Genomic DNA, 13,845 nt, shown 5'->3' on the forward strand with positions numbered 1-13,845 from the left:
TGGGCTGTTTGTCTTTTTGTTATTGAGTTGTGCTTTACCAGCAGAGGGTTTTTAAGAACAGAAGCTTACACATTTTCAGAAGCATACATAGGGAGTTCTTTCTTGTATTAGTTATTTTCTTAAATGACAGAAATATGTGAAACACCTGTAACTCAGAAAGATAAGTTAAAGTTCTATAATACTATCTGAATGAAAATGTCCAATACAATGAAGAGTGTTTTTCCTGTGCAATTTTTTGTTCAGCCATTGAAAAGTGATGATGTCTGTTCTTCAGAAATATATAACAGAATTTGCCTAGAATGTAGTATATCACCCTATAGAAGCACATGATTCTCTTCATATCACCATTTTATCAATGAAGTATTGGGGGAAATAAAGGAAATGCGCTAATTAATATAGTATTTAAGTTGTAGCTTCATTTTAATTTTTTTTTTTTTGTCTTTTTAGGGCCGCACTCATGGCATATGGAGGTTCCCAGGCTAGGGGTCTAATCTAAGCTATAGCAGCTGGCCTACACCACAGCCATAGCAATGCAAGATCCAAGCTGCATCTGTGACCTACACCACAGATCACTGCAACACTGGATCCTTAACCCACGGAGCGAGGCCAGGGATCGAACCCGCAAACTCATGGTTCCTAGTCAGATTCGTTTCCACTGCACCACGACAGGAGCTCCTCATTTTAATTTTTTAAATTTACATCTAACTTCTGTTTAATGAGAGAAAAATGTATTAGCAGTTTCTCACCTTTATTTATTTTTTTTTTTCAGAAAGCATGCCAAATTTTAAGACAGGTTCATTTCTCCTTTACCAACTTTCTTTACCAATGATCTTTATTTGGTCAACAGATTTAATTGTTAAATTTTAAGCCACTACTAGGTATTGGTAATACCTTAAATGTCACAGATTTCTTTCATATCATTTTGAAATTTATCTCAGTTTTGAGGGTCTTGCCATATCCTAGGCACTAAATCAAAAATAGCCTGCAGCCCACTCCTTCAACAGTGAAAAAGAAACAAACAACCTACAATGTGCCAACATGAGACTTGAATCTGTAGCAGACATATCATGATAGTCTACTGTGGACAAAACGCAATTCAGGAGTTAGTCAAAATAAACCACGAGAATTGTTTCCTGCTTGTAATTACTATTGGCCCTTGTATCCAGGGGCTCCACACTGTGGATACCACTAACCTGGGGTCAGAAATATTCAGTAAAAAAAAAAATTCCAGAAAGTTCCAAAGAGGAAAACTTATATTTGCCACATGTCAGCAATTTACATAGCATCTACGTTGTATTAGGCATTATAAGTAATCTAGCAATGGTTTAAAATATATAAGAGGATGGAGTTCCCACTGTGGTGCAATGGGAGTGGCAGAATCTTGGGAACACTGGGATGCAGGTTCAATCTCCCTACCCGGCACAGTGGATTAAGGATTCAGCATTGCGGCAGCTATGGCTTAGGTTGAAACTATGGCTCAGATCTGTTCCCTGGCCAGGGAACTCCTTATGCCAAGGGGCAGCCAAAAAAGAAAATAATACATAAATAAACTGTATGAGAGGATGTGTTTTGGTTATATGCAGGCACAACTTCATTTTATATAAGGAACTTGAACATCAGCAGATTTTGGTATCCGTAGGGGTCCTGTAATCAATCCCTTGAGGATACTGAGGGATGACAGTAATACAATTTTGTTTGAGTGATGCTTAATGACTAATGGCCAATCCTGAGAGTGTTCTAAGTCAAGATCATAGATATCCAAGGATGGAATTACCAGTTCAGTTGCCCCATGTGATTTTCACACAGTTCAGAAAGATGACCTTATAAAGCAACAACAACAGAATTTTATTTTCCATTTTCATCTTCAATGACACAACAGTCCAAAACTATTTAAATAACTATCTTTTTCCCTAAGAATTGACTTTTCTAAAATTTATCTCCATTAAGTCCAACTCTTCGTGTGGGTGTTGTTCTAGAGAAAAAAAAAAGGCCACATGCTATAGGTTTCGGTAACTTTTATAAACTTACTTAGCTCAGCAAAGTTTGGTATATCATCCCAAATTCCCTGAGGAGTTCAGCTGATTCAATTCAAAGAGCTGGTTTAGGCTGTTTGTTTTAACACAGGACCAGAGTGAGACAACACTGTTTGGTTTTTGGTTTTGTTTTTGTTTTTCAGCCTTCTCATTTGTATTTCAGTTTCCTCTGATCTAAAGGGGGGATAATAGATCCATGGTCCTGGGTATCTACTAGGATATTCTTTGATGTCCAGGCAATATTGCAAAAATACTCCAACTCTTCCATCTATTTTGCTTCTCTAGCTTCACCCCAAACATGAAGGCCTTCTCCCATTGCCAGTGACCTGGTTTAACATCTCTGTGTTGATGATGCTTACTTATTACCTACAACAGTGCCATACACTATTATAGCACATAGGCATACATGCATACACTTATACACATACACGATGACATTTCACCTTTTGTGATACTGTGATCTATAATAAGAAATATGTTTGGTCTTTGTCCTTACCTCCCCACCCCCCATTTCTGAAACAAACTCTTAAAACTCTTGTAATTTTTTAAATGATGAGAGCTTAAAGGTGTCTTTTTATGTTAATAAGTTGACTTCTGGAAAACACCTAAGGAGAGCAGCCTGGTTGCCCGTGGAGCCAACTATGTGATTAGAGGGTTGGAACTTCCAAACTCTGATTCCCTTCCATCTTGGCAGGGTGATCAGAGTCCCAGTATGAAGTTGATGGTATCTCACATAGAGCACTTTGAGAAACAGTTAAAACAGAAACTAATTACAAAGGTAAGGATAGGATTCAGAGAAAGCACAAGGGATAGTGCAATACCTCAAAGCTAATCAAAGCGTGGGAGATATTATCACCCTAAACTTGAAAGCTTGTGCAAAATGAACAGCTGTTGGTACCAGGAGACAGAAAAGGTTGTATGCAGAGAGCTGACTGGTGAGAGGCAGAGATTCAAGAGACAGGAAGCCAGAAGAACAAATACTCATACCTCACTCTGTTCCCTCAGGCCCAAGTCCTCCCATGTTTCCCACCGGCTGAGCCCAACCAGTTCTTACAAGACAGCACACCAGGACACAGAGCAGGGTGAAAAAAACTTCAAGAGACAATCTGGAGGGGCAAAAGTTCTCCAGCCCAAGAGGCCAATGTACTCTAGTAGGCAACAACTGGGACACAGTGTAAATAGCATTCTCTTACAGCCAACAAATGATTTCAAGTAACACCTCTTATGTTGTTCGATGTTACTGGTTGGATATTACTCTAACTTACAAGTTCACTAAGGAGAAAAAGGGAAGTCACATGTTATAATGAAGAGGGATCAGAATTCAGTTAAGAGAAAGTGAACAGAAAAGCACCAAAAGGAATTAATCTACTTTCTTCCACATTCTGCATTAAAACTCAAAGGAACTCAGAGGAGTTCACATTATGGCTCAGTGGGTTAAGAACCCAACTAGTATCCATGAAGATGTGGGCTTGATCCTTGGCCTCACTCAGTGGATTAAAGGCTCTGGTGTTGCAGCAAGATGTGGTAAAGGTCACAGACACAGCTCAGATTGTGTCTGTGGCATAGTCTGATAGCTACAGCTCAGATTCAACCCCTAGCCCAGGGAACTTCCATAAGCTGTGGATATGGCCCTAAAAAGACAAAAAAAAAAAAAAAGAATTTTCTCAGTTTCAAGAAATTCTAGGCCACCTTATCTAATTTGGGATATATATATAGATCAATAGATAAATATAGATATCTCCCAAGATATTATTCAATTATTCAATTTTTCAAATTTCTTTTTTATATTTTGCATCTCTTATAATTTTATTACCATACTCACATTTCATAAATGTATGATTTATATCTCTACATAGATTATATGAATCTACAAGGCAGAAAATGACTCTTTTTCCTATATCCCTCCTGACACAGACACACAATAGCCTAAGAAAGGAAACATTGAGAAAAACCTCTCAATTAGCTCCATATAAGTCAAAGAAAGTCTTGCCTTCAGCAATTAGCAGACATTCCTGATGGTTGTTATAGGTCACATTAGGGGACACTGCTTTGCTAAGAACAGGGAATATTTTTATGGGTAACTTTTATTAAAGTTAATATCTAAGATAAATAGATCACATGCATGCTGAATACTACTGAGGAAAAATGAGACTGCTGAATCAATAAAAGGGTTCCTGGTGCTGCCCATTTTTTCCCCAATTTGGGGGACAAAAAATAATAATAATAAAGAGGGAAAAATGAAGTCAATTTGGAGGGCCCTTGCCAGAACACTGTTCACTCATTCCTTCATTTTTTCAATAATACTTATTGAACATGCTAGGAATGTACAGCAGTGAACAGCCTAGTAGAAGAAATACTTAGTCTAGTAGAAGAAAATGCATCATAAACAAATTCATTTGTTAATAAGTGAAAAGTAATGTAAACAGAAAGCAAGAGAAAGGAAGAGTGAGTGAAAGAAGTGGTTGGGCCCTATTTCAGGCAATGTGGTCATGGAAAGCATTTCCAATATGAAAGGTTTAATTACGCCAATAATAAGTACTTTGATTGAGTAGGATGCACATCATGCACATATCTAGGAGGTTATCGGACAACAGGGAAAGTGAAAGTATAAATAAAAAGCAAAGGCTTATGAGTGAAATCCAAACACTGAAGTGTTTCATAGGTTGACACACCCATTTAAACTATTTCCCAGGAAATGTCTGTTATCCTGGAATCTTAAGGAAGCCCATCCCCAAGTGGATAAAAGTATCCACATGGCCAGGGAACAAATTTTGTGATCCACAAATAAACTCCAAATTTGAAGTGGTTTTTACAAAGCATCTGGAAAGAGTCACAAAGGGGCCCTGGTCTCACCAGAAAGATTTCTTAAAGAAATCATTTGAAGAGGAATCGTACTAAAAGATGTGAACAGAATAACAAAGGAGATGATCTGGAATTTAAAGAAAAGGGAACTAATAGTTACCCTGTGCTTTTCCACTGCTGTTTATAAATTAGAACTAACTAAAGGATGTTTTCAAATAATAATACCTGGGCCCCATCCCCAGAGACCCTGATTTAATGGCTGTAGTATGGGGCCCAGCATTGCTATTTTTTAAAAGTTCCCCACATGAGTCTAATACATAACCAATTGAGAAATGATCTTGTTAAAACTAAAACATGTGTTGAGTTTAAAAAAAAAATAAAATGCCAGACCTTGCTTCTGCAATGCAAAAAATATCCCACAATTAGCCATTTAGTGTTGTACAGTAGACCTATTATGTGCTGGAAGCTTAGCAATGGAGATACAAAAGGGAAGAGGTAAACCAGTCCCTAACTTCGTGGAACTCAAAATTGGGAAAGGCAATTGGCAAAAAAGTAAACTTAAAAAAAAAAAGAGAAAGAGAGAGAGTATGATAAATGCTATAAAGTAAAGACACTCTGATGAGATAAAAAGGATCTGGGTAGGAACTACTTTTGTTAGGTTGATTAGGAAAGGCCTCTCTGGAGAGGTACAATTTAAAGTGAAGCCTGAAAGATGAGAAGAAACCAACTATTTAGAAAGTTTGGAGTGTGACTGGCAAACGCAAAAGCCCTGAGTAGTTAAAGTTGCTTGGTGAGTTCTAAAAACAGTGAGAAGCACTATGACTAAAAGTGGAAAGAATGAAAGAAAATGTGATACAAGAGGAAGGAAGGACTTTGGATTTTGTCTAAGAGTAATAGGAAACTAATGGAGGATTTTAAACAGAGGAGAGAGATGATTTCACCACATTAATAAAAAACCACTCTGTTATAGAGAATGGATTGTGGGGTTAGGAAAAGGGGAATAGAAGCAGAAGACCCATCCAAGTAAGAGGTGATGCTGGCTTGCACCAGGGTATTTACAGGGGGGGAAAGATGGACATGATGGACTTCCAGAAAGCAAAGACCTTGCATCTATCACAAATTCATTTAGCAAGTGATAGTTTTCTCTACTACATTATACCTCATGCTTTGCTAAGGGTAGCAATTTTTCTAATAACTTTACCTGGAAAATGAAGACCACAAAATTGTTTGACCATCTGTTCTCCCTCTTTGTGATGAAACAACATATTTGAGTGTGATTTTAGGTTAACTTTCTCACTCTTTCACAACAGCTAATTGTTGGTCTTTCCAGTTGTCTCAAAGTTTCCATCACCTTGTGGAGATCATTACGATCAGACAATGCTTCAACTGTATCATAAAAAGCTGCTAACATAGCCAAAAGTTTTTCCACTTTTAGATGTCTGGGATGGTGTTTTGGGAGAAGATGTAGTTAGGTGAGTGTAGCTATGTGAGAGCAAGACGAAGTGGGAGAAAGGTTGATGGAGTGTTATTGGTCTTCCGAGGAAGCTGGTTTATGATGTTCAAAGATCACTCGTTGTGTTGTTGATTTCTTAGGGAATAATCAACATTAACTTTCTATTATTATAGCCCTTTAGCTATAAGAATTAAGTAAATTTCATGCAAAGAATTTCCCTATTTAGATAGGAGCAAACTATTCACTGATGAAGATGAGAAAGACTGTCTAGTTTTACTATATGCGGTGAATCCCAGAATCACAGATAATTACTCCCATTAGGTCCAGCCACTATAATTATATTAGTGCCCTCTGCTGTACACATGCAAAATTACAAGCTTTGTTGAGACATTCTTGGCTTTGGTACTTTCCAGAAGCAGAGCTTTAATAGCATCTTTATTTCATTTCAGCTGGACAAATTTAACATATTGGGTGAAAATTTGCCTCCTGTAATTACTGGCTAATAAATGCAGAATAATAAATATGTGTAAGAGGTAGTCACCATAGGCTTACTGTTATACTAGGGAAAAAACCAAAAGTTTGTAATATGCTTGAAATTACTTCATAATACGGCAATTATTTTAAAATCTAGCCTTTCTTTTATAGTCATGTGCACTGATCATTTTCTCCTTGACTTTCCTTTTGTATATCCTCCTGTGTTTGCATTAAGACAGAGTCAATTCTGAGACCCATAAACCTGTTTGCTTGCTTATGCCATTCAATAATTGTTTTATATGACATTTGCTCTGTGCCATTTGATTTGTTCCTATGCTCTAAATTAAAAATTTCTGCTTCTGTCTGGGTTTTATTAACTGAAAATAATTTTAGTAGGCTGAGGCCACAGCAGTAAGTGGTACTCTGTCAACCACCTATCTTTTTGTTTATCTCTTGTTCCAGGTTATGAAATTTTAAGCATTGCACTCACCTTTAAATAATCATTCCATGTCTTTAGAGCAACATACTCCATTTAGATTTACATACCATATCTTAATTTTGTAAATTTTCTCTTTATGAATGAAGAAATACTTTAAATAGCATAGTTTGAAATAGAAACAAAGATTTCTTTATATATGTTGACTCAGATAATCATCTGTGAGTCTGGGAAATGAGTGTTTTTAAGTTATTTTGTGCCACAGTATAGTTAATTTTCCTCCCTCTATATTCATGTACTTAGTTCATATTTATAACTTCATTTGGAGCAGGTTTAGATACTGTGTTATTAGCCAAATATTCTTCTTGAAAGAATTATATTTATGTTTAAGATATATGAATGTAACCTAGGAATTAATTTTTTGATACATTCATTTTCTGAGAAAAAGTATAATATATATTTTTCAATGCTAGGAAAATACACTTAAAAATCACATTAAATTAAAGTGTGTAAATAGAACAACAGGACAATGAATAAATCATTTCAAACATTAATAGACTTTAATTACCAAATTTGGGGGGAAATTAAACACATTTTCAAGTATAGCTCAATGCAAGATGACAGTAGAAAAGGGAGCTAAGATGAAAATAATGAGAATGGTGTTGGAAAAACGTTTTTCCTTTTTTGGCCACACCCATACCATATGGAAATTTCCAGGCCAGGGATTTAATCCAAGCTGCAGCAGCAACTTATGTCACAGTTGCAGCAACACTGGACCCTTAACCCATTGCATCATAGTGGGAACTCCTCATATTGTTAATTTTTATGAGTGGTATGAGATCAGGGTCCAGTTTCTATCATTTCCATGTGGATATACAGTATTGAAGAGAGTATTCTTTTATCATTGAGTGTTCTGGGCCTCCTTGTCAAAGACAAGTTGATCAAGGAGTTCCTGTCATGGCTCAGTGGTTAACGAATTCAACTAGGAACCATAAGGTTGAGGATTCAATCCCTGGCCTTGCTCAGTGGGTTAGGGATCCGGCATTGCCGTGAGCTCTGGTGTAGGTTGCAGACATGGCTCGGATCCCATGTTGCTGTGGCTCTGGCATAGGCCAGCGGCTACAACTCCGATTTGACCCCTAGCTTGGGAACCTCCATGTGCCTCAGAAGCAACTCAAGAAATGGCAAAAAGACAAAAAAAAAAAAAGAAGATCAGTTGATCAAAGTTTGTGGGTTTATTCCTAGACTCTCTCTACTGTTCCATTTTTCTGTGTGTCTGTTTTTATGCCAGCAAATACCATTTTAATTACTATAGCTCTATAATATAGTTTGGGATCAAGACATGTGACACGTCCAGCTTTGTTCTTCTTGCTCAATATTTGTTTGGCTATTCAGGATCTTTTGTGGTTCCTAACAATTTTTTAAATTATTTTTCTAATTCTGTGAAAAGAGCTTTAGAATTTTGATAGTGATTAATTTGAATCTGTAGATTATTTTGGGTAATACAAACACTTGAAAAATATAAATCTTCCAATCCAAAAACATGGAATATCTTTCCTTTTATTTATGTCTTCTTCAATTTCTATCATTAATGTCTTAACTTTTCAGTGTACAGTTCTCTCATATCCTTGGTTAAATTTATTTCTAAGCACTTTATTGTTTTCTTAATTCCTCTTTCAAATGTTTGTTAGTGTATAGAAATGCAACTGAATTTTGTATTGATTTTTTATCCTGTGATTTTTCTGAACTAATTTTCACTGTTAACAGTTTCTTTGGTGGAATTTTTAGAATTTTCTGTGTATAAGATCATGTCATCTGCAGAGGCAATTATACTTCATTTCCTATTTGGATGCATTTTATTTCTTTTTCTTGCCTAATTTCCCTGGCTGGGACTTCCAATAATGTGTCGAATAGAAATGTCAAGAGTGGTCATCCATGTATTATTCTTAATCTTAGTGTAAATTTTTTCAGCTTTTCAGCATTAAACATGATGTTAGCTGTGGGCTTCTCGTATATGGTCTTTATTATGCTGAACTGCATTCCTTCTCTTAATTTTTTTTTTTTTTTTGTCTTTTTTGCCTTTTCTAGGGCCGTTCTCGCATATGGAGATTCCCAGGCTAGGGATTGAATCGGAGCCATAGCCGCCAGCCTACACCAGAGCCACAGCAATGCTGGATCCGAGCCACATCTGCAACCTACACCACAGCTCACGGCAACGCTGGATCCTCAACCCACTGAGCAAGGCCAGGGATCGAACCTGCAACCTCATGGTTCCTAGTCAGATTCGTTAACCACTGCGCCACGATGGGAACTCCGTGATTTTTTTATTATGAAAGAATGCTGTCCAGTGGTTTTTCTGCATCTATCGAGCTAATCATATGATTTTTATATTTCATTCTGTTAATATGGTATATCACATTTATTAATGAATATATTGCATCTTACAGATAAATCCCACTTCATGGGATTTCATCTTTTCAATATACTAAGGTTTCATACTAATATTAATGTATAATATTGCTGAAATTTTGTTGTGGATTTTTGCACCTAATTTCATCAGAAATATTGGTCTATAGGTTTCTTTTCTTGTAGTGTCCTTGTCTGATTTTGGTATCAAGATAATGCTGGCTCTGTAAAACACATTTGGAAGTGTTCAGTTTTTTGGAATAATTTGAGAAATATCAGCATTCTTTTTTTTTTTTTTTTAATGTCTGGTAGAATTCACCAGTAAAGCCATATGCATCTGGGCTTTTCTTTGCTGGGAGGCTTTTGATTGCTGACTTCACCTTATTAGTTACAGGTCTATTCAGATTTTCTATATTTTTCATTTTTCAGTCTTGGCAGATGATATCTTCCTAGAAATTTATCCATAGCTTCTAAGTTATTCAATTTGTTGGTATACAATTGTTTCACAGTAGTCTCTCTTTTGTGGTGTCAGAGTGTGCTGACTGGATAATTGCAAAAGACTCATTTTTGAGCTCACTGATTCTTTCTCTTGCTGATCGCATCTGCTGTTGAAGGGTCCACTGTATTTTCATTTCATTATTTGTATTCTTCATCTTTAGAATATCTGTTTTTTTCTTTATGATTTATAGCTCACTGTTAAACCTCTTGCTTTCTTCATGTATTGTTTTTCCGATTTCATTAAATTACCTATTTATGTTTTCTTGTACCTCACTGTGTTTCCTTAAAACAATTATTTGAAATCACTTGTCAAGTAATTTGTAGATCTCTATTTCTTTGTGATCCCTTACTGAAAAGCTATTGCATTTCTTCGTAAAGTCATGTTTCCTTGATTTTGTTTGTTCCTTTAAGTTTTGCATCAATGTCTTTGTATGTTAAGGAGTAATCACTTCCCCCAGTCTTACTGACTGGCTTTGGGAGAGATATGCCTTCACCTGTTAGTCTGCTTAGAGATCCTGAGGCTTTCTCAGCTCTTTTCTATGAATATGCCTGATTCACACTTCTACTTCTCTCTTAGTGAGGACTTCTTAAAATTATATGCCATGTCTCAATCCCACAAAGTCAGGCTAAGTGCTTTTAGCTTCGTATTTGTTTTCTCTAGGGCAATATCCTAAAATGCTTAAGTTTGTGAGCTTGTTCCCAATCCCATATCAAGCTGACTTTCTACACTCCTTATTAACCACCTTTAAAACTCACTCTTGCCATTCATGGGAGACAGCACTAGGAAGGGGAGAAAGGAGGGGTGGGGTGGGTATGGTTAAGGTTCACAGAGTGGTTGGGTGCCTGTGGGCCAGTTGCAGGGGTTCACAGGTTAGTAATATCCAGCAACTATTGTGTGAACTTCCTAATAACATCAATGAATTGCTTAGTAACAAGGAATGCAAAGTCATTTGTACTGTCCCTTTGATGAGTCCTGAGCCCTGGCTACCATGCTCCCAGTCCTTCAATCTTAAAGATTACCTCAGTAATATGAGTGAAGGAAGGAAAAGGCAGGTGTCTCTGGCAATGTCCTGCACAGCTGGGGAAGCCTGGCTCTCACTTACATGTTCTCACTTTTCCCTGTGGGAGAAATCATGCACTACAAGGGCTCCCCTGGCACTGTGCCATGCAGCTTTGGTGCATGAGTGATAATAGGCAAAATGAAACTACTTCTTTCCGCTTTAGTGTGTCTGTTGTTGAATTTTTTTGTACCAAGAGAGTGTTGGAACTTCTCCACTGGTCTCCAAGACTCTCATAAATGTACTCATCCCTGGATAATGGTCAAAACTGGTGTTCTATGGTGAGATGACAATAGAGACCTCTTACTCCTCCATCTTGCTAATGTCACTCCAGAAACAAAAAAATTTTGAAGAAAATTTACCAGAGCCAAAAACAGACACTACATAGTGATAAAAGTCAATCAAGAATATTTAGCTATCTATTCTAAATAGATGTATGCACCTAACAAAAATCTTCAAAATACATAAAGCAAAAAATGACAAAACTGAAAGGAGAAATAGAAAAATCCACTATTAAAGTTAGGGATTTCAACATTCCTCTCTTAGTAATCCATGGAATGATTAGACAGAATTCAGCAAGGACATACTATTCCTCAAAACTACTTTCAACCAAATTGATATAATTAGAATTTGTAGACCACTTCACTGAGTAACAGCCAAATAAATGTTCTTTCAAGTGTATATGAAACATTATAAAAGTAGACTATATGTTGTATCATTAAGTAAACTTTAACAAATTTAAAGAAATTTAAAACATAGTATGTTCTCTTGACCATAATGGAAATGAACTAGAAATCCATAACAGAAAGATATTTAGAAAATCTTCCAAATATTTGGAAATTACATAATAAGTTTATCAACAAACTGATCAAAAAAGAAGTCTCAAGAATATTAGAAAATGTATCAAAGTGAGTAAAAAATAAAAATACAAGACATTAAAGAGTTCCCTTCGTGGTGCAGCAGAAACAAATCTGACCAGGAACTGTGAGATTGCAGGCTTGATCCCTGGCCTTGCTCAGTGGGTTAAGAATCCAGCATTGCTGTGAGCTGTGGTGTAGGTCAAAGATGAAGCTCAGATATGGTATTGCTGTGGTTATGGCATAGGCCTGCAGCTGTAGCTCTGATTCAACCCCTAGCCTGGGAACCTCCATATGTGGCAGATGCAGCCCTAAAAAGACAAAAAGACCAAAAAAGAAAAACAAAACAAAATAAAACAAAAAAATAACACATTAAAATTTGTGGGATGCACTAAAGCAATAAGTATTTATACCATTACATGAATATATTATGAAGGAGTAAAGATATTAAGTAAATAATCTAGGTTTCCATCTTAGGAAACAAGAAAAAGAAGAGCAAATTTAAACTTACACAAGCAGAAGGAAAGAAGTGATAATGATAATAAGGTGTTTGCCTACATTAAAAACCCCAAAGAAGCTACAAAAATACTAAGTGAGTTATAAAGGTCACAGTATTCAAGTTCAGCTATACAAAAAAATGCAAGAGTCAACATACAAAAAACATTTATATGTCTATACTGTAGTACTAGACAACAGGAAACCAAATCTTAAAAACAGTACCATTTAAAATAGCTCAAAAATTCAATCCTTAAGTAAGAATCAAGTAAGATGTAAAGGATCTGTATATTAAGAACTATGTAATGCTGATTAAAGAAATCAAAGACCTAAGTGAACTGATAAAAATACCACACTCATGATTTAGATTCAATATAGCTAATTTGTCAGTAATTCCTAAATGCATCTATAATTAACACAAGTCCAATCAAAATCCCAGCATGAATTTGTAGGTATAGACAAGCTGTTTTTAAAATTAATACCCAAAGAAGGCAAAGGAATGAGACTAATCAAATTCCACTCATTGAATTTTTTGAAGAGCATGAACTTTGTGTCTATATTCTTTTTTGCACATGTACGTAGAGTTTTTCCACCACTGTTTATTGTAAAGACTATCTTTTCTCCATTGTCAAAGGTCAGTTGATTATATTTATGTGAGTCTATTTCTGGGCTCTCTATTCTGTTTCATTCATTTATCTATTCTTTCACTAATATCACATTATCTTGGTTGCTACAGCTTTATATAGCAAGGGCTGAATTTGAGTAATGTCTATCTTTTGACTCTCTTCTTTTCCTTCAGTACTGGATTGGCTATTTTGGGTATCTTTTTTCTTCATATAAATGTTAGGATAAGTTTGTTGATATCCAAAAAATAACTTGCTGGGATTTTGATTGGGAATCATTGTGGTTTTAATTTGCATTGGTCACAAACAATGTTGAGCATCTTTTTATGTATTTATTCTAGTTGTATCTATGTTTGATAAAGTGAGTTCAAATATTTTGCTATTCTATCTTTTTAACCTTTTTTTTTTTTTTTTATTTTGGCCATGCCCATGGCATATGGAAGTTCCTGGGCCAGGGATCAAACCTATGCCACAGCAATGAGCTGAGAACAGCTGTAACAATGCTAGAACCTTAACCCACTCGGCCACTGGGGAACTCTGTATTTTTTTAACCATCTTTAAATTGAAGTATAGTAAATTTACAAAGTTGTGTTAGCTTCAGATGTATAGCAAAGTGATTCAGATTATTTTCCATTATAGGTTATTACATTATGGTTTAATACAGGATATTGAATATAGTTCACTGTGATAAAGTTTGTGTCAAACTAAAC

The sequence above is a fragment of the Sus scrofa genome, chromosome 1 (assembly GCF_054392235.1).
Source record: "Sus scrofa isolate SSC_HxYL_T2T_F1_AM1 chromosome 1, Sscrofa_HxYL_maternal_Yorkshire_Landrace_v2.0, whole genome shotgun sequence".
Classification (NCBI taxonomy): Eukaryota; Metazoa; Chordata; class Mammalia; order Artiodactyla; family Suidae; genus Sus; species Sus scrofa.